The sequence below is a fragment of the Nicotiana tabacum genome, chromosome 5, assembly GCF_000715075.1.
Source record: "Nicotiana tabacum cultivar K326 chromosome 5, ASM71507v2, whole genome shotgun sequence".
Lineage (NCBI taxonomy): Eukaryota > Viridiplantae > Streptophyta > Magnoliopsida > Solanales > Solanaceae > Nicotiana > Nicotiana tabacum.
This window is the reverse complement of record NC_134084.1, coordinates 132,427,959-132,438,541: the sequence shown is the minus strand read 5'-3', so window position 1 is coordinate 132,438,541 and position 10,583 is coordinate 132,427,959. Positions and strand designations below refer to the sequence as shown.

The 10,583-nt window shown below is 40.2% G+C and overlaps 1 pseudogene; it reads left to right on the top strand.

The window, feature by feature from the left end:
• The first annotated feature begins 300 nt into the window (after positions 1-300).
• On the top strand, positions 301-1,548 carry LOC107822508 (F-box/LRR-repeat protein At1g67190-like; annotated as a pseudogene).
• The last annotated feature ends 9,035 nt before the right edge of the window (positions 1,549-10,583 follow it).

The following is a 10,583-nucleotide window of genomic DNA, read 5'->3' as shown; positions in this document are numbered from 1 at the left end:
TGTAGGTCACTTTTTGCTCGATATTCCCACAAGATTGGTATGGTTTTAGTTGTCAATCTCTGCTTGAACAGTGTAAATTGAGGTCTTGTTTTTGTGGTTCAATTAGTTTGTGAATATTTTTTCCTCCATGGATTGGTGAGAGTAATTGGATGGTGGACTTCAGATTGCTTGATAATCATCCCATAGCCTGGATAAAATTGTGGCGGAAACTGGAGATTTCAGTGCCGTAAGTGGATATTTTGGGTTATAGCATCTTTTTTTCTGGGAACCCTTTCCAACTTGCTGTTTTACTAGGAGGTTATGGAGTTCTTTCCTGTCGAGGTCATTGGCAACATATTGTCACGGCTTGAAGATGCACGAGATGTTGTAATTGCATCTTTTACTTGCCGGAAGTGGCAAGAGGCGTGGAGGAACCATCTTCATACACTTAAATTTAATTCGGATGACTGGCCTGTTTATGATGAGCGCATGACACGCAGATTTGAAGTAATTATAACTCAGACAATTTTCCAGACCAATGCACTGCAATGTCTTTCAATAACCATGAAAAAAGATGTGCTCTCTGCTGCTCCAGTGATTGCTTGGCTATTGTATGCAAGAGAAACCTTACGCCAATTGCATTTTAGTGCGAATACCCCAAACCTTAATATACTTGAAAAATGTGGTCACCAGAGGTTGGAACTGTTGGATCTGGTAGAGATAACCATATCCAGAGTTGAATTAGTTACCAAAAATTTTCTTGCTTGAGGTCTCTTTCACTGGAACGTGTCACCATATCAGCTTTGGACCTGAGTCGTCTGCTCACTGTCTGCCCCAAAATTGAGGTCTTAAATCTTGTTTGTCTGGATTTTGATACGTTTGGTCCGGGGGGCACAATGAAATTTCGTAGTAACTCTTTGAAAGATATCCACATTCAAGGCATTGTTTTGGATGAAATCATCTTGGAGGCTGATAGCCTTGAGAAACTGCAAATAAAAGATTTTGACCTTGGGATCTTCAAGCTTCTGAGCAAAGGGACGTTGAGACTCCTTGAAATGGATGACGTCTATGGCTTCCCTCCTGATATTGGTGAGAATGCTGAGAATCTTGAAATTGTGGAGTTCAGCAACTCCACAACATGGCAGCCCGATTTCCATCATATGATATCAAAATTATCAAAAGTAAGAAGGATGAGTCTATGTGGTATTACATTTGAAGATGACGTTGAAGTTGAGGATAATGACTACTTCTGCTTGCTTTTCTCTATTAAGTCATTTATCCTTGACGTATGAACTCAGAGATTCACTTCAGTGTGGATTGCTCGGTTATTCTCAACTGGAAAATGTGGTTGTATTGGAGCTTGGCTGGAAAGTGATTACTGACCTATTCTCACATTGGGTTGCAGAACTACTGGGAAGGTGCCCTAATTTGAGGAAGTTGGTCATTCATGGTGCTGTGTCGCGAATCAAAACACAAGAAGAATGTCAAATCTTAGCGAACTTCACATCCTTTATTGTAAAGCTTATTGGGAAATATTTACATGTGGATGTTCAGTTTAAATATGTATAGATTTTAGGAACTATTGTTTGGAGTTCAAATTTTTGTCAATTGTGTAATTGTGGATAATGTGAACACGTGATTTTTGCCCTATATGAAATACTCCTATAAAAATCCCAAGAAAATAGATTTTGTTAATTATTTACCATTTTAGGAATTTTGTAGAATTTTATTTAATTGTTTGCAATTTTGTGCACGTTTAAGTTTTATTTAAAAAACATGAAAAATATCAAAATATCACGCATTGCATTTAGGATTTAATTTTACATTTTTAGATTAATTGGTAAATTAGTGTTTTAAAAAAATGAAAAAATCACGAAAAATAACTAATTTTTGCATTTTTAATTTTGAGTTTCGAATTTTGGTAGTTTTCCTTTTAGTTTGGTATTTAATTATTTGTGGTAATTGTTATTTAGAGTTAACTAATTTAATTTATGAGGATAATTTGTATTAGAAATTAATTTAGATTTTTTTTTTAATATTGGAAAAAGAAAAAGAATTTTGGAATAAAAGTAAAAGAAAAGAAAAAAGAAAGGAATTGGAGAATTCAGATTTTTGGGCCAAAAAATCCGAAATTTCCCAAGCCCAAACTAATTTTCCCCTTTCAAATAACCGTCCAGTTAGCCCAAACCCGTCCAAAATCGGTCCAATCCCCACATAATCCCAAACGACCCCATTTTTGTGTACCTAATCTGAGCCGTTTGATCTCGTCCAAATCAACGGCTGGGAACTGAGGGTCTTTTTAATATAATACTATCCAAACGCCCTGCACCCCCATCTCATCTCTCTCACCCTATCTCCATCTCCAGAGACCCTTACCCAAAACCCTAACACCGCCCTATTTTTCACCGCCTCAGCCGGCGGGGCCACCTCCGAACCACCCCAAATTAACACCGTAGAACCCCCATGGTTCCCGCTCCCTTAATATACAACTGATTTCCCTCTAATCTTGCCAGAACTTCTCGAATCTTAGATCGAAGCTTGAAACCTTAGAATTCTAAAACCCCAAATCGGCAGGTCTGTTCGAAGATTCGGGATTGAAATAGACTTTATTCGTGTGTGTTTATTTGAAAGCACATGATTAAGGTTTATTCCGGTCAGAAATTGAAGATTCCTTTGAAGTTTTCAAGATTTCATTCGTTTGGGTTTTAGGTACCTTCAGTCTCTCTTCCTCTTCTTGCATGTGTTTCTTTTTATTCGTCTAAATTCATTCTTTTCATCTCTTTTTCTATCTCCTATCTTTTCTACCCGTTTTGTATGCATTCCAATTTGCACAATTGTATGTTTCTTCTTAGTTTCTTTTCTTTGTTAGTTCGAATCAATATGTTGCATGTTTAGGATTTAAATCATGTTAGTAATTATCAGCATTTTAGTTTAATTAACATTTCCTTCTTTAGTTTTTCTTTTTGCTTGTTTTGTTCTACTCCGTTAATTTTTCTCTTGATGCCGAAAATGGCAGAATGGTTTGGGCTCACCTATTTTGCGGCTTGTGATTTTTCTTATCACAATTTGGGCCTCAAAGGTTTAGAAGCCCAAAAGGCCCTAGAATTTGCTGGCACGGTTAGCCCAAGACCTTTGGGTCATTTGTCTGTTGATGTGTGGAAGTAAAAAATAAGGGTATTAAGGGGTAAACTAGAAAATTTAGGTGAAGGAATCTCTCCTAACTGAATAGGGAAGCTTCTAGGAAGCTGGAGATTGGGACTAAATTGAAATACTGTGTTTTAAGCCAAGGTTATGACAACAAAAATGAAAAGACAAAAAAGTTTAAAATGCAAAAATGATTTTAGTATTACAGCCCTAAAACCTTGCCTATAAAGGCACCTTTTTTTTAAGCTCAGGGTAGAGCATGAAAAAAAAATTCTGGAAAAACTGAAACAGCCAAAGACTCTGAAAATATCTTAGAATTCCCTGCATTTTTTACTGAAAACTGCTCGAATTTTGCTTAGTTTTGATTTCTGATCTTCATCGCTTAGTGAAAACTACTGAAAAAATGACAAATTCTTGCACTTGGGTAGAAATGGATGAAGTTTGGGTCCTTTAAAGTTTGGGTTGGAGTTTGGCTGTTGTTTTTACTGTTTTATTGCTGGGCTTTAGTTGACTCTGCTGTTGCTTCTTTTGTTTGAGTTCCCCGCTGCTGTTCTCCTGTTGAATCTTCACTTCTTTGTTTTCCTTTCCATTTCCAGGTATTTCTGTAAACTATGGAGGGCTAGTGACTGTAAACATGCCTCTCCGAGTGGAAATTTGATTAAATACGAAATTGTTTCGAGTTGTGCTTCTTTGCTTCTTCTATTACTGTAGCTGTTCTGTATTAAATCCAAAGTTATATGCGTTATTTTCAATTTTACCTTGCCCTTAATATGCTATACAAATGAATGTGTGCTCTTTAAGAGTTTTGGGTGATAATTAATTCTCTAGATTTTGTTACTTTTTGGTATTGAAAAAGAGTTAGTTAGTTTAAAGTTTCATGCTGTGTTTGTAAGTTTAGTTTAAGCATGAATATTTGTCAGTTTGGAGTCAAGCATGTATTCTCAGTAGTATTCAAAGTTTTCCTGGTGTATTAGTTATTGGGTAGTGGTGAGATTTAACAGTTTGTGTTTGAGTGCAAGGGGTCGTCTTGCTTTAGTATAGACTCGATGTTGAGTGTGGAATCCTCAATCTTGTTTGTTACAGTGTTAGAGCTCATCAAGCCCTAGATTCTGAAGTCATTTGCAAGGGATGATCGCTTGTTGTTGCTATTTGGGTTCGTTTCTTGAGCCCAACAACTCATTCGTTTGGTTACTGGATTGTTCTGGTAGCAGATCTGACTCGAGGATGCATGAAAGATAAAATTAGAAATTTAGCTTAGTTAATTTGTGTTAAATGTTAAAATCAGATTTTTAGTTTGTTAATCTGACTTCATGTTCCATGTTAACATCAGTTGATTTGTATTATTTGATTTGAGTATAAATCATTTGGATCATGAGAACTGGACCTAACGTTGGCCCTGCTAAAGAACGCTCGAATTCAGATTCAATTACACACCCCATGAGGAGTTCATTGTTTCACAAATTTGGGCCCAAGCCTGAGGGCATTTGTTAATAGATCATTTACCTTTTCTGCTGCTTGAGCCTGTCTCTTGTTTCATCAGATGCAGCTTCACAATTTCCTTTAGATAATTGGTCTCTAGTACGATACCTATTGGTTAATAAGTAAGGTCAAACCTTTAGCTAAAATAATTAGAATGTTTCAATCCTCATTAATTACTTAATTAGCCTCTTAAAATTAGTTTGAAGTGTGCCATATTAGCTAAATGTACTATTTATGGCCCTCAAAAGCTTTAGTTTGAATTCCTTTAAAATTGGATCGAGGTGAGCCGCGCCAAATAAAATCTCAAAATGCATTCTCGATTTGGGATTTTAAAATAAACCGGTGACTTGGGACACCAAATAAACTATCCCAAGTGGCGACTCTGAATAAAAATGAATAATTAATCCCATTTCGAATAATGTCACTTAAGGTGAAAAAACTCCCTTATACTACCTTCGGGTGGGTAAAAAAGGAAGTGTGACAGCTCTGGCGATTCTGCTGGGGATCGAACCCAGAATCTCTGGTTCAGGGTTCAAGAATTCGAGCTTAGAATAGTTGTTATGATTGGCTGTATCTGTTACCTGATTTTCCTACATGTTTGAGCCAAATGTGCTAAATGCTTTTACCGCTTTGATCATCTGTGAACTGTATATAAACTGCTATGAAACCCTTCCTCTCTCTGAGTCTTCTAAATCATGGAGAAGGTTGCACTTCGTATGACTTCTCTTCTGTCTAGAGTCTTATCCCATTTTAGAATGAGATTCAGACAAGTTGCAAAGCCGGTGAAGCTTCTGTATTTCGGTACGCTGCCCCCCCTCGGCTCGAGCTGTCCTCTCGGGTAAGCCAGGTCTAGAACAATAAACCCAGGTTTTAAACCTAGTATAACAAAACCTCATGCCGGATACCTAGTAGGAACGTTTGTTTGCATCACGTGCATTTGACTTAGGAGACTCAATACAAGGGTTGGGTCTGTCTAGGACAGGCGTACCCCAAATGAAAAGACCACCCTGATGCATCCTACGTGCTACTTGTGCATCTATTTGCTTCAGATTTGCGTGTTGACCGACTTGTGGATAATAGAAGAAATTGGGAAAAGAAATTAACAGTGTGAAGGCTTAGAGAGGTAGTTACTTGTTTTGAAAATCAGTGTCCAAAATATACCGTAACTCTGCCAAAATTTTGAAAAAAAAAAAGAAAAAAAAAGAGAGTTTTGTCTTTAAAATTAGTTGGTTTTCATTTTTGTCAAATCTGCCTGAACTACGCTAGTTTGATTCTCACTGGATATGGGATACGTAGGCAACCCCCATCGGGTCCAACTTTCCTTTTGGAAAAATAGCCCAAAAACAGCAAAATTTTATTTTTGTCGCAAATAAGCAGGGTGATGCCATTCTTGTTTAAAATAAGCCGAATGTCCCCAAAAGGGTGCCGGAAGGCTGTTTTTGCAAGAACAACCACTTTTGTTCATTTTTTATTTTTCGACCAGTTAGCAGGCACAACCTTAAAATCTTCTTCCCCGAAGTGCTGAAAGGCCGTATCTGCAAAAACTGGGTTTTATTTTTGAAGTAAAATTTTGAAAAAATGGTATCACTTTTTTTGGGTCAAAATAAGTTATTAAATCACCTTAATAAATGTGCAGGATGAGCACAAATGAAATTGAACCCTTCACAGTCCTTAAAGAGATCCCCTTACGACTCCACATGTGGTGGAATGATCTAGGGAAAGGCAGTAGAGAAACAATGGTAAAGGTTCTGGGAGGCCTTGTCGGACTGTTGAACGTCAAGACAAGGTTTGACATAATTGAAGCTTTAGTACCTTTTTGGGACCCAACTCGCAATGTGTTCCGTTTCTCTGACTTTGAGCTCACACCCACGCTGGAGGAAGTTGCGGGTTATGCGGGCCTTAATGGAAACCTTAGAAGTCGATATCCAGTGTCACCAAGACTGATATCTCCCCACAGATTTTTGGATCTGCTGAGTATTAGTCGGGATATTCAGGATGAAAATTTATCTGAAGGGTATTGCACTTTCCAATTCTTGTATCAACGCTATGGTAACCCCCGAGGTTTTGAAGAGCCGAACACTGGTATGACCCATGCCGAAAATAAAGACAAATAGGAGGCAAGACGGGGTTTGTCTTTTATAGTAGCCTTTGTGGGTGTTGTAGTCTGTCCGCGAAAATATGGTAATATAGAGGTGGGTCTCGTAGGAATGATCGATGTTGCAATCAAGAAAGCCAACAGCACTGTGGTTCCCCTGATCTTATCTGAAATCTATCGAGCCTTGACTATCTTTCGGGAAGGGGGAAAGTTCTTCCAAGGCTGCAATCTGTTACTACAAATATGGATGTAGGAACATCTCTACCACCGGTTTGGGTATATGAATTACGGTATGACCAATTTGAGTTGCATTGAAGAATTTGAAAGCCGAGTAGTGGGTATTGAATTCCCCGAGGGTACTGAAGCTTGGTTTGCACTTTTGAGCTCCTTGACCGCCGATAAAATTGAGTGGGCATTCGGATGGCTTCCCGTCACCGAAGCAGTATACATGTCAGCTGAAGTGTGTTATCTCCTCCTAATGGGCATCCGGAGCATCCAGCCATATTCCCCCTACAGGGTTTTGCGCCAATTGGGAAGATTTCAAACCGTTCCCTATGACGAAGATTTGAGTAAACATGTCATTGAATTGGGCCCAAAAGCCGTATTTCCAGAAGGGAGAATTCGCCAGGTGTGGAATGAATGTAAATTTCTTGAACCTAAGACTATGGTGAGGGATCTAGCTAGAGGTGAAGTAGACCCTAAGTACATTATTTGGTTCGGTAAAAGGTTCCAGATTCTGGAGAGACCTGCTAAGAGAGCTCATGTTCAGCAATTCACCAATGACTCGCAAGAGCAGTGGAGCTGGTTGGCAAGAGAAGAAGGCTACAGGTCTAAAATAAGTCAGTTGGAAAGGCACTTCAGTTCGAAAATGGTTTGCAAGCCGCCGTAGATGAGGGAGAAAAGAAAAAGTTTACTCAAGAAAATGAAGCCCTCAAAGTTCAAATCCGGAAGATGAAAATAGCTGCTAGAAACCCGGAAAGAAGCCGAGCGGATGAAAGGCTTATATGCAGTTTGAAAAAGAAAGCCCTTGAGTGTCAAGATGACTTAGAAAAGTCTGAGCCCAGTCTAGCAAAAGCCCGAGCTCAATTAGCAGAAAATTCAAAAGGTCGGACATAGTTTGTGCAACAACTGAAGAGAAAGTATGAAGGGACAATCACCAACCTGAGAAGAAAGGTAACTACTCTTGAGAATGAGGCAGCCAAGCAGGCTAAAGACTTCAAAGCTGACAGGGAACACTGTTATGATTTAATGGCTCAGATGGAGGAAGGAATACAACAGTTGCAAAATCAACACCTTCATGACTCTCATGTATTAGAAGCCAGGAATCAGCAGATAGGGCGATTGCTTCAAGAAAAGGGAAAAATCTGAGAGAGGATCAGAGCCATTGCTTACTACATTACCGTGAAGTGCCAAGCGTGCAAGGACATGACTCGTACCACCTTCTTTGCTGCAGTGATGACTTTCGTTCACCAGATAATGAGTGATCTGGAGCGGCTGCAAGGGGATCTCGCATATAGGCCCGTGGCGAGGCCAAATGATGTCCCGCAGCCCCCAGGAGCATTAATGTATTTCTGATTTTCACTTTAGTCTATTTTTGTTGGAGTCTGTCAGTTTATTTTCGAGTCTGTATTTTCTTTCTATCAGAGTCTGTTAGTCGGTTCTTGAGTCTGTATTGTCATCTTGCTATTAGAGTCTGTTGATTTCCTTTTCAAGTATGTTTGTTTTGAGTCATTGTAATCAAAGCATTTTCATTTTATGAAAAATTTGAAAATCCCAAAATATTTTGTTATTTATTATCCCCAAAACTACGCCCGGTCTGATTCATGCGGGGTCATGATACGTAGGCAATCTCCATAGGAATCGACCATAATGAAAAAAAGGGATAAAAAGGAAAGAGTGGGAGTGGAAATAAGGAAAATGGGAAAGAAAAAGAAAAGCTGGAAAGAAGCATGCAACCGTTGCAAAACATGTAGAAATACATTTAACTGTATAGGTGCATCACACCCCCAACATGCGATTACCTGTCTGTTATTTGTTCCAAACTAACCATTTGGTGATGTTACCTCCAGCCCAGGTTTTATAGAAAGGTGGTTGGTTTTGTGGTAGTCTGGCTTCGCATTCATACTTTACGAGGTCGAAGGGAAGCGTTGAAATGTCTTCAGAAATAACTCTGTCAACAGTTCCTATTGCGGATGAGAGTCCGATCTCGGGCATCCCAACTTCAGAATCGGCAGTTGCCGAGGAAAATAGGCTACTGCGTCTCCGCATGATGGAAATGTGGGACGCCTGGGCAAACTGAAGAGAACCACCAAGTACAATCCCTGGATTTCCCGAGCTTTTTCCTAGGGAAAGTGGGACCTCCAACATCCCCATAAACTACCCAAACACACCACTAGGACACCCAACTATCTCGGCCCATTTTGTGGGAACACCTTCTGAGGTTCGTCCCTAGGTGTTAATGTCCGGTGCAGCCTCAAATATCTTCACCACTCCACCTTGCTCGGCCACGGCACAACCTATACTGCCCAGGCCTGGTTTTGACCCCTCAGCTTTCACCTTCCAAACACCCACATTCCCAATGGAATCTCCTCAGTTTCCCACTTATACTTACTCTCAACCACCCCGATATGAACTCACTATGGGGCAATAAAAGATCACCAAAACTCCTGAGCAAGAAGAGATTGCGAAGAAGATGAGGAGTATGGAACAGAGTCTCAAAATCATATAGGGCTTAAGTGGATAGAAAAGTGTATCCTTTGCCGACTTATGTATGTTCCCTCATGTGTATCTACCATTGGGATTCAAAACCCCAAAATTTGAGAAGTATGATGGACACAGTGATCCTATTGCTCATCTCAAGAGATATTGCAACCAGCTGCGAGGAGCCGGTGGGAAGGAAGAACTCCTCATGGCCTATTTCAGAGAAAGTCTGGTCGACATCGCATCTGAGTAGTACATGGACCAAGATATATCCCGCTGGCACAGCTGGGATGACTTGGCTAGATATTTCATCAGGCAGTTCCAGTACAACATTGATATTGCTCTAGATAGGAACTCATTGACAAACTTGATGAAGAAATCCTCGGAAAGCTTCCGAGAGTACACAATTAAATGGCGTGAATAGGCCTCCAGGGTAAAGCCTCCGATGGATGAGATTGAAATGGTCACAGTTTTCCTCCAAGCTCAGGAGGCTGACTACTTCCAAAATATGATATCCGCAATGGGTAAACCATTCGCTGAAGCTATCAAGATTGGCAAAATGGTGGAAAATGGGTTGAAAACGGGTCGAATTCTAAGCCAATCCGCCATCAGAGCTACCTACAAAGCCATTCAGAGTGGGTCTGGAGGAATGGCGAAGGGCAAGAAAAAGGAAGAAACATCTATGGCAGCGTCGGGTGAAAGAAAACACCGTACTCCCAGATCCTTTTTCTCAGAAAGGACCGCGCAATACTACTACCCCCACCAAGATGTAGCCTATACTCCTCGGCCATACTCGGTCATGAATGCTCAACCTTATGTCCGGCCACAACAACAAGCCAACTGGAACCAAGCTCCATTTCCTAGAAACCAGCCTCCTTACCAAAACCACTACAACCCCCGGCCTCCACAAAACAATTTCCACCCTCATGAACCACCCAAGAGGCCAAATTTTACACCAATTGGCGAACCCTACTCCAGCCTGTTACCAAAGCTTGTTCAAATGGGTCTGCTACAGCCTGTTCCTCAAACCAGGCAAAACCTAGCATCACCCACTTACAGAGCCGGTACCCGATGCGCCTATCACTCAGGGGAAAAAGGGCATGACACGGATGACTGTTGGACTCTGAAGAGAGCCATGGAAAACTTGATAGAACAAAGGAAGATAGTGCTAAGGGATAAAGATATT